The sequence below is a fragment of the Balaenoptera physalus genome (genome assembly GCF_965194825.1).
Source record: "Balaenoptera physalus genome assembly, chromosome: 20".
In the NCBI taxonomy this organism is placed as follows: domain Eukaryota; kingdom Metazoa; phylum Chordata; class Mammalia; order Artiodactyla; family Balaenopteridae; genus Balaenoptera; species Balaenoptera physalus.
This window is the reverse complement of record NC_138901.1, coordinates 10461490-10488661: the sequence shown is the minus strand read 5'-3', so window position 1 is coordinate 10488661 and position 27172 is coordinate 10461490. Positions and strand designations below refer to the sequence as shown.

Sequence of the window (27172 nt, the reverse complement as noted above, 5' to 3'; positions counted from 1 at the left end):
GCCACCCAGCCAGGAGCCAGAAGGGTTTGGACTGCACACGTGCAAGTGTGGGTCAGAATGAGAGCAGGAGCCAGCCTGCCTGGGGTAAATGCTGGTCATCACCCCTTACCTGGGTGACCTTGGGCAAGTTACCTCAAGGAAAACCCTGGGTCCCCCATCTGCATTGGGGCCAAGCGTCATGCTGGTGGGGGCACAGAGACACGTGGAGTGTTAAGCGGGGGCTGGGCACAGGGTTAGTTCTCATTTAACCTTAGATGATTTTCTTTTGAGTACTGTTATTCCAATTTCCTTCCTCTATATGAGGAATGCTTCTGTGAACCATGACAGAACTCACTTCCTCAATTCTGTTCTCTGTTTCGCCCAACAAATATTTATTAGGTGCCTACTCTGTGACGGAGAGCATTGCACTGGACAAGCAGATAGAGAAAAGACACGCTCTGTGACCTAAATTCCAGGCCAGCAGGGGATTCAGACAGGCAGTTGAAGAACATATTGGTTTAATTCCAAAGAAGAAAAGTGCCAAAACAGAGCACACTTTGCAAAAGAGGACATATTCTATTCCTATTCTATGTGGAAAGAAAATTAATCACACTAGTAATCAAATCCATACCAATGTAAACAGCGTGACACCCCCTTTCCCATTTCATATTAACAAAGGCCTAAAAAAATGCGAACATGCAGTGTTGGCAAGGTTGTGGTGAAACAGGTACTTCTTTAAATCGTGCCATGAAATCGTGTCCTCTGTAGGTCAAAGATATAAATATGCTGAGAAGTGGCCGTCTTCATTTTCAAATGAACAAGAGAGCTGACAGCAGTGGAATCCTGCCCTTTCCTTGCCTACAGAAACATGGCCCTTTGTTTCCTGCCTCATGGGCCGCAGTTTCTGACGGGGGCAGTCTCAGCTCAACAGATGAGTCAGCCTTTGGCCTGTTCATCCTCTTCCTTCTCACTGAACATTTCTTGGAGAAGACCCGTTGACTACGTTCCCACATTCCAGAGCATCTTTCTATTATGGTGGTTTTTGTGGGCTATTGATCCCATTGGCTTGTTTTCTGAGATCCACTTCATTTCATATGTTCCTAAAGGGAACTTCAGGACAAGCGAGGGCCTCCTCGCTCCCCTTCATCACCTCCCTGTGCTGCCCCCGTGGAGACAGTGGGCGTGTGCTGGTTGGTACAGGGCCTCATCTTCAGGTCCTAATCTGAGCTGTGATTTCCCCAGGCAGGTGGGCAGGCTGTCATCCAGCAGAGCCGTGCTCTGAAGAGGGGAAAACGTGTAGTTCTACTGAGTGCTTCCTGCTGGAATACTGGGGTGGGGACAAGCCCCTTGCCTGGGCCAGTTCACCCACTGATCACGTCACCTGGTCCCTGATCCTTTTATCCAGTGGCTGGGAGGAGAAGAGCTGTGAATGGAAGGCAGTAGAGTTCTGGCCCTTCCCCGGCTCCACTCTCTCCAGCCACCTTGGACTTTATCCAGCGCCCCCAGACACCAAAGCGGCTGCAACAGCCGGGCAGTGCTTCATGCTGGATGTGTATTTTCAGAAGCTGCGGGGGACGTCATGTGTATAAAATTAGCATTGCCTTGTTGGCCCCTTACAGACTAATTCAGAGTGAAATGTTTTAGCAATGGTGGGCTGATTCTATCAGGAGAACAAGAACTAATTAAATTCCCTCTGACCATCAAGCAGTAAATTATTTATATCCAGACAGATGCAATCTAATCTCCAGCATCCAGCTCAACCCAACACTCATCCTACTTGATTTTTCAAGGGGAGAGGAAGAAAACAGAAAAGACTCAAGTACTCGAGAGAGGAGACAGACATTAGGGAGACCTGTGGAACTCTGGCCTGAGAGGTGCTTGGCCTCCTCTGCCTATGGGGAAACTGAGGACACAGGTGAGGGCTCAGGGCTTCTCATCTTGGTTCCCAGGAGCCGTGGCCTCCACGCCGTTCCTTACACATGGAAATTAAAAAAAAAAAAAAAGGAATTGACAAACTATTCTTTAACATGATCTCAACTGTTTGGGGGGAGAATTAATTTCACTAATGAATTTGCTAATGTGTGTCACAAAGACTTATTGATCTGCCCGTTGCTGGCCTTTGGTGGCTGCTGAATGGCTGCCAACTTGCATTCTGGGGTAGAGTGATTAGCTTGGCCTCACGTGGTGGGATGTGCTGCCCACTGCGCATCTCCTCTGTCCTCACTCATGATGGGAGCGTGTCGAGGAGACAGCTTGGATTTTGTGGAACCAGTGCATGGGAAACCCAGTGCCACCACATCCCCATACCAGGAGACAACATCTTTGCACCAGTGCTGCTGGGTGCAGGTGGGGATGGGAGACTGGGCCCATCCTGGGCCTGAGTCCCCACAAGCCTGTGCCCCTCCCTGGTGAGGAGGTGGGGGCTGCCCCTGAGGTGCTGGTTGCTGGTCTGTAACGCCAGCCAGGACGTGGAGAGGACTCCTTTTGCAGTGCCTGAGTCAGCTGAGTTCAAGGTTGTTTGCTTCCTGACCAGCTGGACTGTGCTGGCCTGTGCTGGACCCCAGGCTGTGCAGCGCTGAGCACTGTCACACACACACAGCACTTTTCAGCTTTGGTGGTGACCCTATTGGGGTGAAAAGGTGCTGACACAGTGGGCTCATGGGCCTGGGGTCTCTGTAGCTGTCTCAGGACGCCTGCGTGAACCCTGTCTGTTTTCATGTGAATCAGCAGTGGCTGGCCCTGCTCTGCTCACCTTTGGGGTTGTCTGAGGCAGAGGAAAGTCTGGGGTTTTGGGAGCCAAGGGGAAGGCTCTTTCCTGGGAGCCAAGTGCCTGGCCAACTTGGCTTTGGTGAGGCCAGGCTCTCCTCCCAGCAGCTCCTTGGGTGACCCTGCCACTGCCGCCCTGACACTTTTGGGCCCCTGAGGGCTGTGGTGAACCCAAGGCCCAAGTAGGTACATGGAAAATGACCAAAAGACCCTTTTCAGAGTAGTCACCTTAGGGGGTTCTAAACTTAGGCCCCAAACCCTAAAGCTCTTTGAGACACCTCTTTGGGAATTACAGTCACGGTCCAAGGTATGTTTAATTATGGGAACATGATCCCTTGAGGGTGGAGCTGATTTGGGGAACAGCCAAGAGCCACCTGGGTCTGTCTGGTGGGGGCCTTGGTGCATAAGAGTCGGTGTCGGTCCAAGTCTTAGCTTCACCTTGGTCAAATATGTAGCCTAGGGCCAGTTACTTAATCCCAGCTGGCCTCAGTTTCTCCATCTGTGAAATGGGATCAATCATCCTCCATTGTAGGGCAGTTGGGTGGAGAAAATGAGCTGATGCAGTAAAGCCCTCAGCATAGTTCTAAGCTCAGTAAAGACCCCACTGTAGTCAGTAAGCTGGCAATGCCATTGTGGATGGGAAAGGCAGGGAGGCGTCACAATTTAAGACAACTGAGCAGCTTTTGTGCCAGGATTGGCTGGCCCTGGTGGGGCTGATGTTGCCGTGGGCAGAACTGGCTGGCATCTTAGATTTGGAGATTGGTGTTAAAGCATGAGCCACCATGTGTTATGGTCACCTGATGTCCCTGGACACAGCAGGGGCCAGGTGGTCAGTAGTCACTCATTAGCTGCCTGCTGTCCCTTGTAAACACAGTGATGTGCTCACAGTATTCTGGCCATGTCCTGGGGCTACAGTGGGAAGAAAGTGGCTTTGCTCTCCAAGCATTCCACCAGAGGAGAGGGAGGGTGCTTCAGTCTTTGCGGGATGGAGGATAAAGCATGAGTACTCCGCGTGTGTTCACTGCTCTGTAGTTTACAAAGTACCGCTATGTATATTATTTCATCTAATCCTCGCAAGAGCTGGGCAAGGCTTTCTCAGCCTCTTGGGTCTTCTTCAGCATCTCCCGTGCTTTGCTTAGGCTCAGAGACTCTCCAGCGACCCTTTCAGCCCAAGTCTCTTCTTCATTGGTCTCCTGGGGCTGGGATGGGGACTGATGATGAGGACACAGTCACCTGGAACTTGATGTTCAAGGAATTGCTGAAGATGCAGCAGGGGGCCACTCCATCCATTCACCCATCACCTAACTATCCATTCATCTACCCTCCATCCGTCCATCCATCCACTGTCTACCCACCCATCCATATCTATCCCTCAATCATCTATCCATCCGTCCATCCACCATCTACTCACCCACTCATCCACCATCCATATGTCATCCATCCATCCATCCATCCATCCACTGTCTACCCACCCATCCATATCTATCCCTCAGTCATCTACCCTCCATCCATCCATCCATCCACTGTCTACCCACCCATCCATATCTATCCCTCAATCATCTATCCATCCATCCATCCACCATCTACTCACCCACTCATCCACCATCCATATGTCATCCATCCATCCGTCCATCCATCCACTGTCTACCCACCCATCCATATCTATCCCTCAATCATCTATCCATCCATCCATCCACCATCTACTCACCCACTCATCCACCATCCATATGTCATCCATCCATCCATCCATACTTCATCCACCCATCCACCATCCATCCATCCATCCATCCACCATTCACCATCTACCCACCCATCCACCCATCCCTTCATTCATCCATTCTACAAATAATTACTAGGCATCTAATATATGCTGGATAGTATTTTAGGTATCAGAGTATCAGCAGTGAACAAAACAAAACACACAAAACTCCCTGTCCTCAAAGAGGTCACTTCCAGTAAGAACACAAACAATATGCTAGAGAGTAGAGGTCATCTGAGCTCCTGCCCATTTGAGACTTGGGGCAAACTGTTGGCTCCCAGGCCTGAGACCAGCCTTGCTGGTTCTCCTTGGGGTCTCATGGTAAGAGGCCCCAGAGTAGTCCAGCTGCTCTGCACAAGGCCCCCCCACCCGCCCCCCGTAAATGCCTACTGAGTGGGGGCCGGTTGCATTTAAAGCTAATGCCTGTGTAGAGCCTGATTCAGCCTCTCGGGCTCAGTGGTCCTGCTCCATGAAAGCTGCCCCTCCGCACCCCTTCCCACCCCCTGTATCCCCCCAGCTCACCCTGCTCTCTGTCAGCCCTTTGCCACTGCCTTTCTGTGTGGGGCCCAGCCCCAGCCTATGCACCCCATCTTGTACTGCCCTCCCCGCCCTGCTCCCAGCAGGCCCACACAGCCTCCGCACAGGGGGGCTGTGGGAATATGTGGTTAACTGGATGACTAACCCAGTCCCCACAAGGCAGCGTGAAATGGCTGCTCCAGTAAATTTCCAAATGTGTCCGGAGCTGATGACTTCGTTTTCCTCCCAAGCAATGAATGGGCTGAGCAGGGAGGCCCGGCACTGTTCAGCCGGCTGAATCAACCTTCTAGACACGTTCCCACTGCAGCGTCTCAGCTCAGGTGCAGGCAGGCAGAGGGTTGGGGGGCGGGGCCTGATGAGATCCCTCTTAGGAAGAGTCTACCCCCCTGCAGCCCCGATCCCCCACCCCGACCCTCCAGCTGCTCCGTCCTGTGTCCACCCTCCCGACCTTCCAGAGTGTTCCCTCCTCCGGTCAACCCCAGGCAGCTGAGTGATGGGTGTTGAATGGATTCTTGTGCACAGGCTGGTAGTTCTGTTCCCTGAATCTGATCACCTGCTTGCTTCTGTTACTAAGGCCCCTCTGGGTGAGTGTGGCCTCGGCAGATGCCCTGAGCAGCACACTCTCCACCTCCTCTGAGGGACTTTCTTTCCTCCCCCCAAAGCGCTGAAAACACAAATCACACCCCCTTATTGCATTCAAGCTTCTCAAGTACAGGACCCCTGGGCATCTGATGTGGCACAGTTCCTCCTTCCTGGGTTTCCTCTGCTCAGCAAATACCTGTTTCAGGCTGGGTTTTCTTCTTCTTCTTCTCTCTTAGACTTGAGCGTTCGCAATTTTCCCTCAAGCTGAATCTCAGTGTACTTGGGAACCACTTACCTTCCCTCCAGGTCATTTCTGCCACCCCCCATCCCCCCTGACACAAACTGCAGCGCCCGCCTGCCCGTCTCCCCGACAGACCTTGCTCCCGACCTGCCTGCTGTCTTCCAGATCATTAGCTTGGATATTAAACAAGATTGGGTCCTTGCAATGGCCCGGGGGAACTCCCCTGAGACGCCCCCTCCTGCCCCACATGCTGGCCTCTGCCTTGGTCTTTGTTTATGGTTTACAAACCTCCCTTTGGCCTTGTGACTATGTTTATACTGGAGCCAACCTAGTTCGGTTTCGCAAAGACAGTTTCTTCAGACTCCTCTGAAAATGCTTCACCGATGGCCACTCATGTGGTGGTGTGTGTGTGACAGTGTGCTGGCGGCCAGCAGCGGAGACTCATCCCGTGGTGTCTCGGCTCCCATAGGCCCTCAGGTGCTGTCCCTTAAGGAATGTCAGGAGGCCATGTGTGGCCGGACTCCTGTCTTCTCGGTGTTTGAAGGGTGGTCCCATTCAGCATTCCCTTAGGGGAGAGGAGAACAGACCACACAGTGGCTAAGAGTTTGGGCGCCAGGGCCACACTGCCTGGGTTTGAACGCCAGACCCATGGCTCACTCTCCGGTCCCAGTTTCCTAGGTGGGTTCTCCAAGGATGATGGAGACAGTCATGGAAAACCTCAGTTCGGGGCTTGGCACAAAGTGAGCCCTCAATGCACAGCAGCCCCTGAGGACAGAAGGCCTTGGTTCCGTCCCCTTTACCATCCAGCTGCTCTGGTTGACTCTGTGCCTGCAGAAGGAAACGAATTTCCTAGGGAATTGCCACCTCAAGGCATGCGTTTATGTGCTACACGCTTTTCAAATATTTTCTTATTTTGCCTTTTGTCAGTAAATATTTTGCCCGTCTTTTCTTTCTAGTTCATGTTTTATCGTGCTTACAAAGATGTTAAATTAGCATGCGTTTTTTTAAGTAGCCATTAATTTCATATCATCCCTAATTTGTATACTTAATTTCCTCTTTCCACCCGCTCTGGATGTGTTTACGACTCCTGCTCTTGTCACTCATTTTTGTTAAACTCATCTTGTGCTGCCCCTGCGTTTGCCCTCAACCCTTACGTTGGGCGGCCCATGCTGTGCTCTCTCCCGCCAACTTCACGTCCACCCTGGTCTTGCCGCCCCGCCTGGGCCCTGAGAGCAGTGCTCTGTGATGCCAAGTGGGATGGCTCCTCCCTCCTCCCTGCACCGAATGGAATTACTATCTGTTGTGCTTTGTGTGACGATGTCCCTCCTGTGCTCATCTCTTTGGGTTCTACTGGGGCCCCGCACAGGGTGAGTGCTCAGATGGTGTTTGGGGCAACGGCGGGGAGTGAGCGTGGATCAGAAGATCCGTGTCTAGTCTCAGTCTGGCCATAAACAGGCGTGAGACCTGGGACAAACCACCTGCCCTACTCTGGTCCTTGCTTTCACTTCTGTAAAATAGCGTGGTTGTGAATGGTCTTAAGAATCCTTTCCTGTTCTGAAATTTTATGCTTTTCTATTCCTTCAACTCTGTGGGCATTTATTTGTCTTCCTAATGGGGCCTGCTTCTACTGTATGATGTTGGGTTTTGGTGGCATTGTGGTAACTGGAATACCGGATGATACAATTGTTGTCACTTTCATCATCACCATCTCCACCACCATCTCCAGCATCACAATCATTATTACCACCACTAGCTCCTGAGTGCTTACCACAGGCCAGGCATTATGCTGGATATTTATGTCTATCATCCCATGCAATTTTTACAACAGTCCTGTGGGGGTATGGGTATTTTTCTCCATTTTAGAGATGAAACCACTGAGGCACAGAGAAGTTCAATTATTTGCCTTGAGTCCCACAGCTACTAGTGGTAGATCTGGATTCATACCCAAGCCTGTGCTCTAACTGCAGAGCCTCATGGGCTCTCTCTGTTCCACACAGGCTGGTGTCCTTTGCTTTTTGTGATCAGCACTTAGTTAGGGGCACAGGCTTTGGGTTCATGAGTTCTGAATGGTGTGACTTGGGGAAGTCCTTGACTGCTCCGAGCCCTGGTTTCCTACACTGTGAAAGGGGGAGAGCAAAACCCACCTCACGGAGTTGACTGAGGATGAGAGAAACTGATGTCCGTTGGGCATCTAGCACTGTGCCTGGCATAGAATAAATGCTCAAATGCGGGTTTTACAATTATCACAATAAAAATTTTCACCACTTCATAATGTTTTCCACATTTACTGATGACCTTTGATGTGTCAGACACTTGTGTTAAGTGCTAGGCGTCCAGAGCTGCGGAGGAGTCTGACTGAGGAACCCAGTCCAAGGGGGCAGACACACTGTCAGCAAATATATCGCAAGAGGGTCAGGCTCCCAGAGGCGTGTACAAAGCACCTACAATAAAGGACCAGCTGTGCCTGGCAGTGGTGAGGGTGAGGGGGGTAGAGAAAATTCATAGCCTTAAAAACTCAGTAGATGAGAGAGAATTGGAAATAAATGAATTAATTATATGACTCAGAAAGTGGACAAAGGAATGATAAACTGAAGGAAAGCAGAAAGAAGGCATTAGTGAAGTTAATAGATAATGAATAGGAGTCACAAAATGGAAAATGGGACTGATAAATAAAAAGCTGGTTTTTAAAACAGTGAATAGCGGAACTACTGGCTAGCACAAGCACGGTTAAGGGGAAGAAGGCATAAGAAACACAACATAAGAAATAAGAGAGAAATATAATTTACCAAAACTGACCAATTGCATGGAAGATAGAAAGTTTTTAAGCTACTCCCACACAAAGGAGGAAGTCTGGATGGTTCCATGGGGGAATTTAAACCAAACCTTTAAAGAGTAGGTACTTCCAATGCTTATCAAACTGTACAACAGCAAATAAAAAGGAGAAAAACATCCACATAATTTTCTTTTTATTTATTTGTTTATTTATTTATTTGGTTGCACCGGGTCTTAGTTGCGGCAGGTGGGTTCCTTAGTTGCGGCATGTGAACTCTTAGTTGCAGCATGTATGTGGGATCTAGTTCCCTGACCAGGGATGAACCTGGGCACCCTGTATTGGGAGCATGGAGTCTTATCCACTGTGCCACCGGGGAAGTCCCCACATAATTTTCTTAAATAGAGAATAACAGTGTTTCTTAATCTGACAAAGACTGTACAAAAATAAAACTATAGGCCATTCTCACTTATGAATATTGATGCAAAATTTTAAATAAAATATTAGAAAGTAGGATTCAAGCATTACGTTAACAAGCATTACGTTAAAATAATAATACCCTGTGCCCATTTGGAGTTTATTCCAGGAATGCAAGAATGGTTCAGTATTAAGAAATCTATTTATATAATCCATTATATTAATCAATATAAAAAGAATTATCACATGATTATCTTTTTTGATACTGAAAAGGCATTTGAGAAAAGTCAATATCCATTCTTGATAAACACTCAATAAAAATAGGGATTGATAGATACTTCCTTAACATAACCATATGTAATCATGTCCAAAATCCATTCTTTTTCTTAATGTGGAAACACTAACATAAGAACAAAGCAAGGATGCCTATTATCACTAACTACTATTTCATATGGTAGCAGAAGCATCAGCCAATGCAATCAGACAAGAGAAAGAAATGAGAAGAGTGAATATTAGAAAGTAGGGAATAAAAATATTACTCTTTTGTAGATGATACAATTGTATACTAGGAAAATCTTAGAGAATCAATGAAAAACTACTACAGTCAACAGTAAGATAATCATCATTAGCATCATCTAAGGGCTTATTAGAATTACAGATGTCTGAGTCCCACCCTAGACCTGCTGAATTTCAGAATCTGCATTTTAACAAGATTTTTGGGTGCTTTGTATGGACATTAAACTTCCCATCTTATTCAGCAGAAATCTAAGGCTGGAGGAAAACGGAGCTGCCTTGCTCATGTTGGTATCAGTTTCTCAAAAAGTCACCCTTCCCAACTGCCCTCAGGTAGCGCATATTCCAAAGAGCCACTCAGGGAGGATCAGCATATACAAAGGTGTGTTGGAAAACTCTAGAACAGCGCTGTCCAATATGGTAGCCACGAGCTGCATGTGACTATTTAAATAAAACTAAGTATTCAGTTGCTCAGTTGCACTAACCACATTTCAAGTGCTCAGTAGCCACATGTGGCCAGCAGCTACCATATTGGAGGGTGCAGGTGTAGAATATTCTCATCATCCCAGAAAGTTCTAATGGGCAGCACTGATCTAGACTATATCAGGTGCTAGCTTTTGAGAACTTTTGAATTGCAAAGTCATGTTCTCAATGCTCTGGATTCTGAGCTCCATTTTCTTCCTTTTGTGTCAACAGAGCATTATCCACCTATCCATCCGTGGGTCTGATCCCTCCCTCCCTCCCTCCATCCGTCCATCCATCCATCCACTTAAGTCATTCAGTCATTCCACAGATGGTATTGGCATATAGTGCTATTTCAATAAGTATGAAGTCCTCAGCCTAAAGCTGGGTGCTGGACACGTATGTGCCATGCTTCCCTGCCATGAGCATGTGGACTTGCATTTGGAACTTTCTCCCCTGATCTCTGGGACCCTATTTTACTGTATTAGTTTAGCTTTACTTGCATTGTATCCACTCAGTTCCATCAATCCTCCCTTCCCCACTGGTTCATGAGCTGGCTCCTATGGAAGAGATCTGGCTCCATGAAGTCGCCCCTTTTATGAGAGCTTGTCCTACTGTTCAAGCTTTCATGGGGATGCTTCTGGATGTGGGGGGGGGGGTGCCTTCTGACCCTCTTGTTTTCCTGGTTCCAGACCCCTTCATTCCAAGCACCCTGTGCCTGACCTCTCATACACATGGGGTATTTAGGTTCATAAGCCTAACTAGGCCCTGGCTGGGGGGAGGCCTGTCTCTGACCCGTTGTTCTGGTGTAGACTTTTCCTAGTGTAGACTTTTCCTAGTGTAGACCCCAGAAGAGAGAAAGAAGAAGGATTTGAGGGGGGGATACACGAGTGCTCTCAGTGGGTGCCCAGCAGGGGCAGTCGATGTGCCTTCACTGTGCCCTTGGAGGCTGCTTTCCCACAGTTTTGGGGTTTTTGGTGTGTGTTCTTCCCAGAACACTGGGGCTTTTTAGGTAAACTGCTTCATCTGTCATGTCTCTGAGCCTGGAAAATTCTTACTTTTTATGATGATTCAACTCTTCTTATTTTAAAGTTAGCTCTACCAGGCAGAGGCTTGTGCCCACAGCTGTGGGGACTTCTCAGCTGTGATATTGGGCCACATGGTGAAGGAATATTCATGTTGTCCCCTCTCCCTTCCTCTCCCTCCTGAGGGGCAGGGATGTGGAGAGCGAGCAGGAATCTGCTTCCTCTTTCCTTTCTCTGTCTCATCCTCTCCTGGGGGCTCCTGTCCCTCAGCGGCACAGGAAAGCCTCAGGCCTGCTCTGCCGAGCCCCCCTCATCTCCCTGGGGTGTCCTCCAAAGCCTCCCTCTGGGTTGGAGGCAGGAGTCACTGCCCCATCTCAACACAGACACAAACCATTGCCCTGATCTCCTTCAAGAGTCTTCTGGTTACTCTAACACTGGTGTCAGATAGATCATTCTCGAGTCTCCACAGAAACCTGAGCTCTGCCTGCCTCAGAGCTGCAGTTGCTTGTAACCTCTATTGAGCTGCATCCCTGCCTGTCTCCAGTGGAAAAGGGAGGGAACTATCTCCTCATTCCCGGGGCTGTGTGGGGCTCCCCCTGCCCTGGAGGAGTGGGTGACAGCCAGCTCGACAGCTGTGCTTCTTCATCGCAGGCTCCCACCTGGAGGCTGAGCCCCGTCCACCCCCATGTCGTTTCAGAGCCTCCCTTAGGACTTTTTAAATAAGACAAGCTCCTGCTTGGTAGAACCCAGAGACCCTGGTGAAAACCTGAGGCTTTGTTTTCTCTTGCTCACCAGCAGCCTTTCCTTAGCCTTCGTGGAAAGCAGGCAAAGGCTGGCTGGGTTAAAATTGGCGTCAGTTCTGATCTGGGGACAAGGGACCTCGGGCAGTGCATCTCCCCATCCTGAGCCTCAGTTTTTCCATCTGCAAAACGGCAATAATAATCGTACCACCTCAGGGCTTGGAGGAAAGAAAGAAACGAGATCACGCAAACAGAGTGCTCCAACAGTCAACCACATGCGTTCCTGCAATAATGATGATTGTCCCCAGTAGGCTAATGAGGGCTCTTGCTAGCTCACAGGGTTTTTATGAGGATAAAATGAAATGCAACAAGGAAGCATTTCTATATTCATTGCACAAATATTTATTGAGCACCTACTGCGTGCCAGGCCCTGACATAGGCACGGGGACTGAAGAGATGCCCAAAGACGTATGAAAGCTGCAGATGTGAACAGGCTATTTTCTCAGGTTTAGAGGAATCCTGTGGAGGAACAATGCCATGCCAAAGAAGCTGGGTGTCCCCTACTTCACAGAGGAGAATGGAGGCCCAGGGAGCTGAAGCCTGGGGATGGGGGGCAGATCCAAGCAGACGCCTTCTCCAGGAGCTGGTGCTATTTAATGAGCGCATTTCTGTTGGATTGGTCTGTACCACCATCCCAGGTACACCTGTGGCTCTGGGGGTGGTGACAGAACCATGTCACGGGGCTGTGCCGGCCCTTCAGAGAGGGAAGGGAACCACTGCCTCCCCCCACCCCTGACAAGATGCCTGCTTGGACTTCTGAGCTCCGGGAATCTCAAATGCAAGCTGGCCCTTCTTCTCTGGGAGAGTGTGGGAGAGAGAGAGGGGAGCAGTGGGTGAGGGTGGGGGCTAAGTGTGTCTCTGGGAGTGGGCATCCTCAGACCCAGGACCCGGCACTATGGCTGCATCTAGGACGGCCTCTGGAACGACACCTGCTCTGAGCCAGGCTGGATCTTCTGGGCTCGATTCCTGGGGCCTGCCCAGAGCCGGGAGCGCCCCGTGCTGCTTCCATTCCTTTACGGCAGGGGTGGCCCACTCTGCCACGCGGGTAGTGGCCGCCAGCCCCGTGCGAGGCTCTGCCTGGGAATTTGATTTTTCCCTAAGATTTGAATAAAGGCAAAGGAATTTCCTGACTAGCCCCAGGCCATTCAGACCACAGTGAGTGAGGAGGGAAGCTGGTTTCCCTCCAGGGTGTGGGGAGGCAGCCACCCCGTGGCAAAGCCTCCCGGAATGAATTATCGGCCAAGGGCAGTGTGGGAAAAGATCAGGGTCCTTCACCACAGGTCAGGGGACGTGGGGTGCTTGGAATCTGCACACATGAGCGTGTTTGGGTGCAGCCGGGCACTCAGGCCTGTTCTAGGGGGAGCACCGTGGTGGAGCACCCCCGCCCCCCACTATTCCCTGAACCCCCTGGAGCCTCCTGTCCCATCTCTCCTTTGCCTTTCTCTGTTGGTCTCATGTGCGCTGTCGGTGCTGGACAAACAGCTGCTCGACTGGAATAAAAAGACGTCTCTCTCTTTTTCACTGAGCGGAGGTTCTCTGAAAATGCAGCATGCGCATTTCCTGCCTGTGCTCCAGATTTGTTTTGGCAAGTGGACCCCCATTCCGAGGAGAGAGTGGGTGAGAGAGCTTGTCTGGGGACTTGCTCCTGGGGTCCCATGCCTGGTTCTCACCTGCCCTCTTCCTGCAGGCAGCAGATTTTTAATAGAAAAGGGAAAAGGAGTGATGTGGGCCCTCCAGATTCTGTAACCTCTGAGCCACTGGGCAGCGGGAATGCTTCTTTTCCTGTTCTGTCATCATTCTGTGCTGTTCTCCATCATGGCAACGGTTTGCCTGTGAGGGTCTCCCTGGTGGGAGGGCAGTGCCCAACATCCAGCTTCCATTTTCAGCCCTGAGCGGGATGCCTGCCACGTACTGAATCTTAACTATGAGGACAGGATGTCGGGGAGCGCCAGCAGGGAAGTAAGGGATGCCCTGCTCTTCGTGCACCTGCTCGGACAAGCCATCAGTCATCCCTCTTTAGAAAGCTTGCTCTTTGGGTGCTGGGTATCGAGGGCTTAGAGCAGAGATTGGATGAACTCAGGGTGCAGATAGGACCACACTGGCAGTTGTGAGACCTTGGTGACAACATTTCACCTGATGGAGCCTGTTTGTCCAGCCTTGTGGCTGAAAGGGGGAGACTCTGTGAAAGACCCAGTAGGTCCTCCATAAGCGTGCCTTTCCAGGGCTGGATCCCTCTGTTTTGGCAGGAAAGAAGCCTGGGGTTTGGGCTTTTTCCTGCCATACTTAGAATTGTCCATGAAGGGTTCATACACTCATGGCTCAGCAGTGGCGACAGGTGGGAATTTAGATCCGGGGAGATAAGAACCTCCTGAAATCCAGACCGCAGCCGTGACCTTCCTGGACCCACCTGTAGCCTCTTGAAGACTATTTGCTTTAAATATGTTGTTATGCACATCTGTAAATTGTATCCCACACATTTGGGATTTGTCTAGGTTGTAACATGATGGTTTTTGCACGTAGTATACACTCATGTGCACACGCACACACACACACCCCCATTAGCTATATAGGAATAATCAAAGGGGAGCCTTCCATGCCCACTAAGACCCTCCGAAGACAGTGCAGTAAGCCGAGTGAGTAAGAGGAGGAGTGAGTGTGCACCCAGCCGCTGAACCAGACGGACTCTTGGCTGCATCCGGGTGTGGGCATCCAGACCAGGGCAGTGAGGACACAGAGAAGCTGAGAACACACAGAAAAGGGAACCACAGTCTCAACTGTGAGGCTGAATTGGATAACGGGAAGTGGATTAGACAGCGTCTCCTGGGGAAAAATTACGGATTTCCCTCTTGCTTTCATGGAAGCGTTTGGAAGGGAAGGCAGCCATTTAGCGCTCGGCTGGCTGGAAGGACACAGGAGCCCTGGCTCCCTCGCTGCCTTGAGGTTGAGGTGGGAGTGGGGAGACGTGTGTCTCCCATGATGTCTCCCATCATGTCGGGGTTCCAAAGATGCAGATCTTGGCCTCTTGATCCAAAACCAAGCACGGCCCCTCCTCTGTTCCATTAGATGTGATCCTTTGTAGGGAGGGGAGTGAGGACGAGGGCAGGGGAAACTGGGGCCCCAGATGCCGCTTCCTGGTACTGAATTCTAATACCCTCCCCCCACACGAATGCTGTAGGAGCGCTGGGAGCCTGTGCTCGCACCTCTGTGGAGTTCTCTCTTTCTTTTTTAAAAATAAGAACTATCAAAGATGATTTCAGCAATGGAGATGAAAAGGCAGAGCAGCCCTCGTCTGCTCCCTCCCTGCGTTTCCCCTGCCCCCCGCCCCACCCCAGGATTCGTTACTGTTTTTCTAGAACAAGAAGGAAAGAGTTTTATTTGTAGGAGAGTTTTTCTTGCCCTTAATGATGTGGTGGGCGGCAGTGGTAGCATGTTTTCATTTTATGTTATTTTTTATCCCCTGCTGCTTCGGGGGAGGGTGACAGTGTTTGAGTTTGGGGTGCGGTGTGTGGGGGACGGTGTTCCCTTGGAGAGGAGCGAGCGGTGCGAGCAGATGTTCCACCCCCGTGTCTAGAAGGTGGGGGGACTGGGAGGACGGCGCTGCTCGTGGGTGGGGAAGGACCCAAGTTATGTAAGAGCATCGAGGGGGTGGCTTGGGGACGCAGACAGAGCCTGAGGATGCAGGCAGACACCCTTACAGGGGCCGTCAAGGAAGGCGGCCGGGCGCTGTCTGCTGGGGGCCTGGTGGCCGTGTCGTGGCAGGCGCGGTGCCTGCGGGTGGTTCTCAGGGTGTCAGGTTGGCAGGGCAGGCGGGAGGCCTGGAAGGTGGAGGAGCTCCGGTAGGAGGAGCAAACTTATTGAAGCCTGGGGAGGACTCGTTCTCTCTCTGCTCTTTCCCTCCCCTCTCTCCTCTTCATTCCTGCTCCCCTCTCTCCAAATCAGTTCCCCAGCAACCGAGGCGACAGACCTCTTCATTTCCCGCGTTTCCTCGAGGTCTCCTTCCCCCAGCACCAGTCATCACCACGTGACAACAGAGCAGCACACGTCCTGAGCTTTACAGCATCCCAGGGGCCGACGCTGGTGCTTTTTCCTGGTACAGGTAGGGCCCCGCCTGACCCACAAGGAGGGACAAAAACCTGAGCAGGTGATAATTGAAACAGCGAGCGGCCGGGGTTGGGTCCAGGCACCACCGCCCACCAGCCACTGGCGCAGTATCCTCAAACCTGCTCGTGGGGCCGCTGTGAGGATGACAGCCAGGCCGCTGTGGACCCGACCCCAACCTCAGCAGGCAGGAAGGAGCCCATCAATGCCGAGGGCGGGGGTCCGGCTGGGTGTTTGGATCCCTCTGTCCCACAGTGTCCTCAGCAAGCTTCTTGGCGCTCCAGCTACGCCCGTGCCCCTTTCTGTGGACACTGGCTGTGTCTTCGCTGGTCAGTCAGTCGCTCTGCATTTTCACTGGGTGGGAGCCGGGAATCACCCTGTGCTGTGGAATTCCAGCTCTGTCTGCACTAACGAGCTGATGGGCTTGGGCTTGGTACCTAAGACCACGAGGCCGAGGCCGAGGCCGGTGCGAGCTCCGCATGCTTAATCTTCACAGTTTGTTTTATCTTTGTTGGTTGGTATTTATCTATCTGCTTGTTTGTTTATGTTTTCCCCTTGGAGGCCCTGGGAAAGGAGGGAACATGCAGAGGCAGGAGGGTCTTGGTTTTGCCCCATGTTGAGCTGCCCCTTTTGGCCGAAGGCTGCCCAAAGTGCAAAGTAGGGGAATCCCGTGCCTGTTTGGCTCTAAGTGGTTTCTCTTTGTCAGGAGGGGATATTCTGCCCTCAGAGGTTGATAAACATCGATGTTTCAGCTCCCTGATGGTTGTTGACTCACTGTGTGATTCTGCAGCAACCCCATCACCGCCTCTGCTATTGATGGGATGTCGCAGTGATGATAGGACTTGCCTCTCAGAGCTATGCAGAGGATGTAGCAGTTCGTCCCCTGCAGAGTTCTTCGTTCTTGACGCAGAAGATGCCCGCGGAGTCACGGGGGTAGTGATTTTTCATTATGGTCTCATAGAGGTTTTGGGAAGTCACTGATCATGAAGGTTGTAAACATGCCTTTCTGAGCAACGGGCATATTTCCCTGCACCGGTCGGCAGCCACATGCGGCTGCATGGTTGACTTTTAGGCTTGGGGTTGTTTGTAAGTGAGACGATTGTGACATGAAGGAGTTCTGTGCTGGCGTCACCTGAGAGGGAAGCCACTAGCCCGTGGCCCTTCCGGGTGGAGATGGGCTGTGGGTGTAGACTGCACACCGGATTTCAAAGACGCAGCGTGCTGACAAAGGATGTGAATCACCTCGTTAGTAATTTCTTATGTGGATTACATATTGACATGATAATATTTTGGATATATTGGGTTACATAAAATATATTATTAAAATTAATTTCACCCACTTAAAACATTTTTTAAATGTGGCTGCTAGAACATGTAATGACCCTTGTGGCTGGCATGATATTTCTGTGGGGCAGGCTGATGTAAGACCCACTCGCCCGCCCACCCCCCACCCACACGGATGAGTTGGATCCCTCCTGATCTCTCGGAGCCTTTATATCCTTATCTGTGAAGAAGGAGATTCCCCCAGAAGGTGCCCCGGGACTGACATTCCAGGAGTCAATGACCTTTTCCTTGCCCTAGTTGACAGCACCAGGGAGCCCCTTAGCGAGGCTGAAAAGGGGACCTCAGGAAGTCGAAAGCGCTGCCTTTGAGAGAGGTCCCAGAGCTGTCTAACTCCGAGTTCTTCCCAGCTATGCACCACTGGGGTTTTCGGGAGACACCCTCCAGCTTTGTAAATATGCATTAAAAAAATAAAAATAAATCCATTATTTTGTCAACCTTCACAACAACTGAGCTTCCACAACGCCTCTCACGCAGAGGTTCCAGAGCATCGCACGGTAAACAGTGCCCCGGAAAAAAAAAACAAAACTGCACGCTTGGAGAGATCGAAGGCAGCAGAGAACTTGTTTTCGCTTCTGGCAAAAGAAATGCTAAGGTGAAAGCTGGGCAACCGGTGTGTGGGGACTCTGGAGGAGACCCCGTGGGCATGGAGGTGCCACATCTGCCCCCCCAAGCTGGGGCCACGCTAACATCAGGTAGCTCTGATACGGAAGCAAAAGAACCGAGAGGAACTTCTGGAAAGGAGGGAAGAAAGGTTAGTGATGAGAACCAGAAGGGCTAAGATAACCCGGAATTTTACTGCAGAAGCTACTGCAGCGAGGTCGTCTCTGGAAGCCGGAACGGACTCTGAAGAGCTGACCTCTGGGCCTGGGGCTCTGGGGGCAGATGTTCTGCACCAGTGTGCAGAGCTGCAGCGCTCCTGGTCTCGGGGGAAACCCATGTTCCCTCCGCCCATCCTGGCCTTGGTCACCCAGGGCACCAAGAAGAGAGATGCTGCCCAGAGGGCTACACAGACCCGGCGCCGCTGGCGTTGTGCGCGCAGCGCAGGAGGCATGTCACACGTCCCTCTTATTTTTATTTTCCATTTTTGACATTGTCCTTCAGTTCCTCCTCCACGCTCCCCATTAAGCTGTTAAATCACTCCATTTATTTAGTGCGAGTGTTTCTGAGAGCTCATTTTTATCTTGGTGAAAACCAGGCTTGCTCATGGGCATATAATGAAATTGCATAAATATACCCTTAGCTTGGAATCTAATTTATTTTTCCTGTTCATTACGGGGGTAGAAGGCCATTATGAAATGTATAACTTTTTTTTTCCAGTGCTGGAATTGAAAGGCTGGGGCTTGGGCTCTTTTTATTCTGATGATTTCGTCCTGATTCAATTTAAAGCTGGTTAGAGCTCAAATACTGGCGCGTAATTGACAAAGATCAGTGTGGGTTGTAATGCTAATGTCGCGTCTGCGGCTTCCTCAGCTCGCAACTCGACACGATGGACAGCGGGTTAAGCAGCGATTCCATCGGGATACCTGGGCCTGCAGAGCCGCCTGGGCCTCAAGGAGAGGGCCGAGGACTTCCCTGTGGCTAGCGGTCACAATCTCCGCTTCGGGCAAGGGTGGGCTAGTGGCACACTCTGGAATAGGAGGGCTGGGGACACGTCTGACCTTAAACCCGGAAGGCTTAGAAATCCCTTCAAGAACATCTGCCCAACCTCCGCTTGTACACGTGAGGAGTTTGAGCAGCCTGCAAGCTGGCCAAGGTTGCCCTGGCTCCAGACTGCCCGTCCTCAGCCCTGGGTCTCCTCGCCCTGACAACAAGTGAATAATGTGGAATGAGATGCAAATATAGCCTTTGGAAGCAACGGCTTAGGCCACTCTGTATGAGGTTCATGCATTGTGTGTTCAGTGCTGGGAGAGGGGGGACGGAAGGCAGACCTGGCGGATAGAGCAGGTTCCAAGATGCCCACCATGGCTAAGAAGTTGGGGGGCATGACCCAGCAAAGCAACTGGCCGGAAGCTGAATGCCACACACCTTGAAGAGGGTCACCATCCTCCCTCCAGGGCACGCCTGGTCCTCTGTTAATTGGCTTCCCCCAGTTTGCTGACTGTTTTCTGTGCGCCCAGCACTGCTGGGCTTGGACACAGAATGCGAAGGCACAGATGCTGCTCTAGGAGCTTTGCTGTGACATCCTGACTCTCAAATAAGAGCCGTGACGAACATCAGTGCGTGCAAGTCAGAGGATGCTCTTTTGGAGGGCGACGAGTGATGATCAAAACATGTGAGTGTGTGTGCGCGTGTGTGTGAGTGCGTGTGATCACTGGGAGAAAAAAATATCGTCATGGCTATGACAGGTTTTCACGGGGAGCTAGAAGAAATGGATTTAAATTAGAGTTGCAGAGATCTTCCTTTTCCCTCCCCCTGTAACTAGGGTTGCTAGATAAAACCCGGGATGCCCAGTTATATTTGAATTTCAGATGAAAAACGAAGAATTTTTTGTGCAAGTATGTGCCAAATATTGCATGAGACATACTTATATTTTTTTTAAAAAAATGTTGTTTATCTGAAATTCAAACTTATCCAAGGATCCAGTGTTTTTATTTGCTAAATCTGGCAACCCCACCTATAACAGCAGGGGAGGTAGAAAGCTTTCATTTCGAAATCATTTCCATAGTCATTTAAAAAATGTAGTCACATGAGTTATAAAAGTCATTATTTATTTATTGTATTAGGTCTTCCAAGACAGAAGTGTCTAAAGTGAAACGATTAGTCTCCTTTGTTCCTCCCCAGATCCAGCTCTCCGGGATGACTTCTGACTTCTGCTAACAGTTGGAAGTGTCCCCTCCCCAAATCTCCCCTTTGCTCATACTGACCCACCCATGTGCATGTGCTATGTATTTTCCCGGTACTTTCTGCTTTTTTGGAGAAAAATCCCAAAAGTAGAATTATTGGGGCCAAGGGCATGTATATCTTAAATTTTAATAACTACAGCTGGATTGCTTTACAAAGGTGAAAGTATTTACAGATCTCTCCACGCCATGTGAGAATCCTTTATCCTACATCCATACCAGTATCAGTTATTATTATTTCTTAAAATACTTGCCAGTCTAAGGTACAAAATATCATTTTACCTTACATTTCCTCAACTTTAGGAAGGTTCATTATCTTTTTCTGTGTTTATTGTTCACTTGCATTTGCCTTCTGTGAACTGTCTGTTCATGTGCTTTGTCTGTGTTTCCATGGAGTCTTTTTTCTTTATTCGTTCCAGGGTGCTCTTTACATATGGGCCACTCTCAGACTTTGACTATTACATGCAGTCTTGGAGTTGCTTCTGGACCAGCTGTGTTAAACCATCACCTGATCTCGAAGCGTTAGACCTGAGCTTCTCATGGTGGTGGCCTTCTGGGTCTAATGACAATGGTAGACCTCCAGCCCCACATGGGTGCCTAAGGTCTGCTGATCTTTTTGTCTGAAACTCCTGGGTTTAAAGGAACCATGTGTGGCTCGAGAGCCTCAGTTAGTGCTTCACTGCCCTGGTGCTGCCCCAAAGACAGCCGGCAGCCCTGGATGGCTTTCAAAACCCCACCCCCCCTTTATTATCCTGCTTTCTCTGCACGCACAGGAAGCTCTGCTCCAGAGAAGGGAACTGGGCATTGGGAGGCAGCACTGAGGGTGTCCTGCTGTGATCGTGGGCATCTCCTCAACAGTCACATTCACCATGTAACTCCACAGGGAGGCATCTCAGGGGCTGCAAGGTGGGAAGGGGAAAGACGGGAAGTCTCCAGTTCCCCCACTCCACTTCAGCCATTCACTCATTCACTCATTCATTCATTCATTCATTCAACAAGACTTTGTCAAGCTCCAGGTAGACACACAGACCTGACCCTGCTGTCAGGGAGCTGTCAGCCTCTGGGAGAGAAGTCATCACACGATCACACAGACTTTATCAACGCACTGGCTGGGACCAGCTCTTCTTCCATCTGTCTCCCACGTTGGGGTCTCCATAGCCCGACCTCGGGTGAGGGGCTGTCCCCATCCCCACCCCACACCCTCAGCCAGGATCCAGAGTCCCTGAACCTTCCCTCTCCAGCACCCTCAGCCTTATGCCCACGGCACCCTGTGCGTGTTTGGGGAGAAGCATCTCCTTGGCGCATTTGTGGTCAGTTCTGTGTCTTGCTTTAGGAGAGACAGTGGCCAGTGGGGCTGGCTCAGCTGGGGTGTGCACGGATGCACACCCCTGACAGGTGGGCTCTTGAAGCTACCAGGAGACTCGGAGAGGCAGGGTGGGTGGGGATGGGCCTGCTGCTGTGCTCCACTTATTCAAAGGTCTGTCGTGTGGAGGAGGAAGTAGGTTTGTCCCTTTGTGTTCAAAGGCAGGAAAAGGATGTGTGGGTGTAAGCTCTAGGGAGACAGAATTTGGTTCTGTCTGAGAGATGCGAGCATCAGCGGGACTCAGGAGGCCGTGAGGACTCCGCCCTGGGGCACTGGAGCAGAGGCTGGCTGGCATGTGGGTGATGGAGGGGTGTGGGGAGACAACCCTGGCACTGGTGTAAGTGCCTGTCCACCCTTCACCTGCCAGGAGAGACCTACTCTGTGCGCTGCTTTGTGTCCCCACGCGTCCAAGTCCTAATTCCGGGGACCTGTGAATGAGATCTTATTTGGAAAATAGGTCTTTGCAGATTTAATCAAGTTAAGATGAGGTCATACTGGGGTAGGGTGGGCCCTAAATCCAGAGACTGGTGTCCTTATAAGAAGAGGAGAGGACATACGAAGACAGACAGCCGCGTAAGGGCGGAGGCAGGGATTAAAGTGATGCAGCACAAGCCATTCCAGAGCACGTAGTTTTGGGCTTTTGGCCTCCAGAGCTGTTCAAGAATAAAATTGGTGTTGTTTTAAGCTGCTTCGTTTGTTACGGCGGCCCTAGGAGACAAATACATCTGCCAAGCAGGTCAATGTCCCACCTTCTGGGTCCCTTAGAGGATGGAGAAGACAACAGGGGATTCTCTGTGCAAAGTGCTAGGCCGGGTGCGGCCCCAGGAGCCCATGGCTGGCTCATTCAGCAGGAAGAAGCCAATGGCTGGCAGCCCGAGAGTCAAGGGAAGCCTGGCTTGTCCATCTGTCCATCAGCACAATGGCGCACCTTTGACAGAACTGATGTGGCCGCAAGTGCATGCTTATTGAGCTACACTTAAGCAGGGCCCCTCGGCTGGCAAATTTACAGGATGTGGTGGTGCATTTTACTGGAACGCACATGTATGTTACTGGTGTTGCCAGGACTATGTGGCACAAGATAAGGGTGTGAGTTGGGTGGTGATTAGTATAATGGGGGTTCTGGGGTCAAACTGTCAGGCCAAGGGGATGGTAACTTTTCCTCCCTGTGCCCCGTGGGGTCTCTTAATTCTAGCCATGAATGGAAGTGGGAAGGGCGAGGAGAGAGAGTCTCTCGGTGCGTAGGAAGCTGTGGAGGGAGGCACTGTGCCGACGGACCTGCAGCGGCTACTGCTCACAGGCAGAGGGGGCTGGGCTCTTTGAGTGGTCTGCACGGAGGAAACCAGCCCCTTCCCCAGAGGCTGGCTCGTGACTGGGGGCTCAACTGCTCCCAGTAGAAGAGGGGCCCCTCCCACTGCCTGGCGGACGCACTGTCCGTGTGGGCTCTTCCAACTCTGCTCAGCCAGTGGCCCCACAAATGCAAGTGCTGCAGGCCTCCCAGGGCCCTGGCACAGGCCATTCCTGCGTTGGAATGGTCATCCCCACCCAGGCGACTTTGTCCTTGGGAGTTGGCCATCCTGTCTTGCCCTGTGCCCCCCAGAATGTGGCCTGTCCAGGCAGCTGACCTGTGAGCCCAGGAACCCCAGAGGGGCAGCTGAGCCATTTTCTACCCTCTGGATCACCTGTGGACCCAAACATTGGGGTGAGTGCTCTGGGGGATGAGCGAGAGGGTAAAGGTATAGTGAGAGTGAAGACAGCCGGCTCCCGGTGACATCTCCAGAGGGCAGGCAGGGAAGAGCCTTGCTGGGGAGAGGGCCCCACAGGCTGACCAGCTCCCAGGGGCATCTGGGCCCTCCCCCTTCTTCTTACTGACCTGGGCTTGGTGCAGGTGTCCATCCTCCCACCCCCTCGGGCAGGGCTGGGGAGAGTGAGGCCCACCCTGACCTCAGGGCTGAGCACTTGGTCCATGGGAGATCCTGTGCTCTTAGCCGTGACTGGTTCTGGCTAATGAGACAAGAGGAGTATCTTCCAGCAGGGAGGGTCAGCTTCCGTGAACAGTTCTTGGCTTCTAAAAGAGGCCTCAGGACATTGTTATGGATCTACCGCAGCCATCCTGCTTCCAGCCTGACGGGAGGGTGCAGAGCGGGCAGGGGGCAGAGCCTGTGTCCTTGTGACACAGAGAGGTGCTGAATCACCCAGCCCTGCACCAGCCGTGGCCTGGACTCCCCGTCGTGTGGCATCACTCTAGGCGCCAGGAGGCCTACGTATCAGCCCCTGAAGCTGTGTCTCCCAGGGCCACCAGCACCCTGAGTCCCTGAGCCCTGTTCTCCCTGGGTTCAGCCTCTAGGGAGCCACTTGTTAAAGTGGCTCCCACCTGGAAAGAGATCCTAGCTTTATTTCGTACGTGGCAGGTTGGCATTTCCCTAAAGTAGCTTCCCTAAAGTGCATAGGAAAGATAAGCAATAAACCAGAAGCCACTGGTGCTTGGCACCCATGATGCTTTACAAGCTCAGATTTGGGTCACAGTGAATCTGAGGCTGGCACAGCTTACGGCCAGTCACCCTTGGTTCTGCCCCAGAACAATCTCGTCCTTGGATTTTCAACCAAGCTGCAGGGACCAGTGGTAGGAATAGCTGCTTGCTGGTCCTGAGACCGGACCTGGGGGGTGGTTCTCAGCCCCTCCAGCACCCGTGCTCATCCTGCTCTGGTGAGGGCCTGAGTCTGTGCAGAACTGCTCTCAGTGCCCCAACCCCTGGTCCCTGGAGAAGAACCCCATGTTTTTGGCCCCAGGATTTCTCCTGACCCTGCAGGAGCCCTCTTTGCCCTTCTTGGAGTTGGCCCTGGCTCTGGCCCCTACAAGCCCCCTGGTGTTCTCCGTTCATTTCCCCCTGTTCTGTTGGGCTCACAGCGGGAGAAGAAGGCCGCAAACACGGTGAGACCATTGTGGGAGGGAGCCTGGGCGCTCTGCCCGAGCCTTGTCCGGGAGCAGCCCTGTTGGGCTGTCCCCAGGCTCTTTGCACTTCATCTGTCATCATCGTGAAACAGCAGACCCAGCCCGAGCTCCCATTTCATATTTGAGGGACACACCTCCTTCTGGCAGAGCAGCTGTGAGTCCTGGATTCAGGTTCCTCACTCCTCCCATCTCTGTATGTGCCCCCGGTGGGTCTCTCCTTGGGGAATGGCTTGACAAAGTCCAGATGACTGCAATCTTACCGTCCCCAAACTACCCTAGGCATCTTACCTGAGGTCTTAGCCTGCTTTGGCTGCCACGACAGAATACAACAGACTAGGTGGCTTAAGCAGCAGAAATTTACTTCTCACAGTTCTGGGGGCTGGAAGTCTGAGATCAAGATGTGATGTGGTCAGGTTCTGGTCAGGGCCCTCTTCCTGGCTTGCAGACTGCTGCCTTCTCGCTGTCCTCACATGGTGGGGAGAGGGCTCTGGTGTTTCTTCCTATTAGGGCACTAATCCCGTCACGAGGGCCCAACCCTCATGGCCTCATCTAACCCTGATCACCTTCCAAAGGCTCGACCTCCAACTACCATCACATTGAGGGTTAGGGCTTCAACAGATGAATTTTGTGGGGATACAATAATTCAGTCCATTAAACCTGCAGTAAGAGGAAGTCAAGTCAGCCCTTCAGAACTATGATGTTGTTTGTTTCTGAAGACATCACCAGCCAAGGGGAGCACCCCTACTTTGAGCTCAGATCAAGCGTAGAAATGTTCATAGTTATAGCTATAAAGGGCAGTAGCAAAACCTTTTCATCGTTGCTCAGAACTGATTACCTTTCATACACATACATCCCCACCCCAATCTCACTCATCCATCAACAAATCCTCAGATATCCACCATTGTCTTTATATACACATACACACACACAGACACACACAAGCCTAGACATAACCCCTTATTGTTTTAAATTATACTTTTGCTTCTCAGAACTGTAGAGATCACGCATAGGTAGACTGGAAGGTTTTTAGATGCTCAGATCTGGCTATTTTCATCATTGGTCCATTTCAGTAAGAGAAGATCTCAGAGAAGGGGGCTCTCTTTTGAGTGTCATGTCTTTAAGTCAGGTTTGGTTTTTTTTAATATTGTAGAATTTGGACTAAAGAGGAAAATAACTTTAAAAAATCGTATTTTTCTGTAACTGTAGAGCTGATTTGTTGACAAAGGTCATTTTCCTATTTAATGCTTAATTGCAGCATTCTGTATTATAAAACTTTCCTCTCCTGTCTTCAGCTGTCCTTTTAGTATCCTTTGGCTAATTCAGCCATTTAAAAATGATGTTGTGGAAGAATACTTAGTGATTTGTTATGAGACATAGTTAAATGGAAAAAAGTTACAAAATGGAATGTACAGTATGATCCCACTTGGTACCAAAATATATATTCTATGCATAGGAAAGTCTGGGAGGGTATATATGCTCAAAATGTTAACAGGAGTTATTTCGGGGTAGTGTGATTGTGGGTTATTTTAAATTTTCTTCTTTTTGCATATGTGTAGTTTCTAAATTTTCTGCAGTGAATATGTATCACTTTTATAATAAGGACACAATTATAACTACAGATCTTGCCAAAGGCTGCTCAGACTGCCTGACCACAGGGGGCTGAGGTCGCCCCTCCTGTGCTGTACAGCTCCCATGCTCAGCCCCAGGGTGCCTTAGGGGCCACACACCAAAAGCTCCCCTCCCACACTCCTGGGACTCTGGGCTGTGCAGAGCTGATGCTGGTTTTCCCTAGTATTGAAGGGACCTGGAGACCCCTCCCTGACAGGCGAGTTTATCACCACCCTCCTTGATGGGCCTCTAGTCCTCTATTCTACCCATGCCAGCCAATGGGTGTGCTGGGGGCATGACTGGGTGAGTCTAGGGACGTGGCCAGGGCGTGGCCTCGGGAGGATTTCTGAGGCCTGGAACCCCCTTTGCTGGAGGAGGGTGCTGTCCCATCCCTAGGGTGGTCCTGTGAGAAAAACAAAGGGCAGAGGCTGCGTGGTAGAGAAGGTCAAACCCCAGCTCCCCCACCAACTAGCTCGTGGTCGACCCTCTGAGCCTCAGCTTCCTTAACCTACAGAATGAGGGTGATGCTGTGAAAATGAGTTGAAATACGAGGGTCAGGTACCTTGGGTGGGGCTTGAAACAGGACAGGTGCTGAGCACATATGCGTCCTTTTTCTGTCCTTTAAGGAATGTATAATCCAGTTGGGGACACGCCCACCCTGGTATAAACCAGTGAAGCCCACTGGGAGAGCTTCTGCATGCCAGTGGACGTTCAGCTCCAGATTGCTCAGAGCTAGTTCAACAGCAGTCACCCATTCTTTTTTTTTTTTTTTAAAGGAATTCCTTTATTTTTATTTTTATTTATTTATTTACTTTTGGCTGTGTTGGGTCTTCGTTGCTGTGCGAGGGCTTTCTCTAGTTGCGGCAAGCGGGGGCCACTCCTCATCGCGGTGCGCGAGCCTCTCACTATCGCGGCCTCTCTTGCTGTGGAGCACAGGCTCCAGACGCGCAGGCTCAGTAGTTGTGGCTCACGGGCCTAGTTGCTCCGCGGCATGTGGGATCTTCCCAGACCAGGGCTCGAACCCGTGTCCCCTGCCTTGGCAGGCAGACTCTCAACCACTGCGCCACCAGGGAAGCCCGCAGTCACCCATTCTTTAACACACATGCATGAGTGTACAT

General features: G+C 51.1%; 1 protein-coding gene across 16 annotated transcripts in view; it reads left to right on the top strand.

Moving 5' to 3' along the window:
• RBFOX3 (RNA binding fox-1 homolog 3) overlaps nucleotides 1-27172 on the top strand; it is a 454119-nt gene that overhangs the window by 44647 nt on the left and 382300 nt on the right. For 2 of the 16 annotated variants that reach the window (XM_082443025.1, XM_082443024.1), the window contains exon 1: nucleotides 15651-15947. The exons of the other annotated variants lie outside the window; for them this stretch is intronic. The gene's annotated coding sequence lies outside the window, so the exon portion shown is untranslated. Of the gene's footprint in view, nucleotides 1-15650; nucleotides 15948-27172 lie in introns of those variants that run through there. 16 annotated transcript variants of the gene reach the window in all.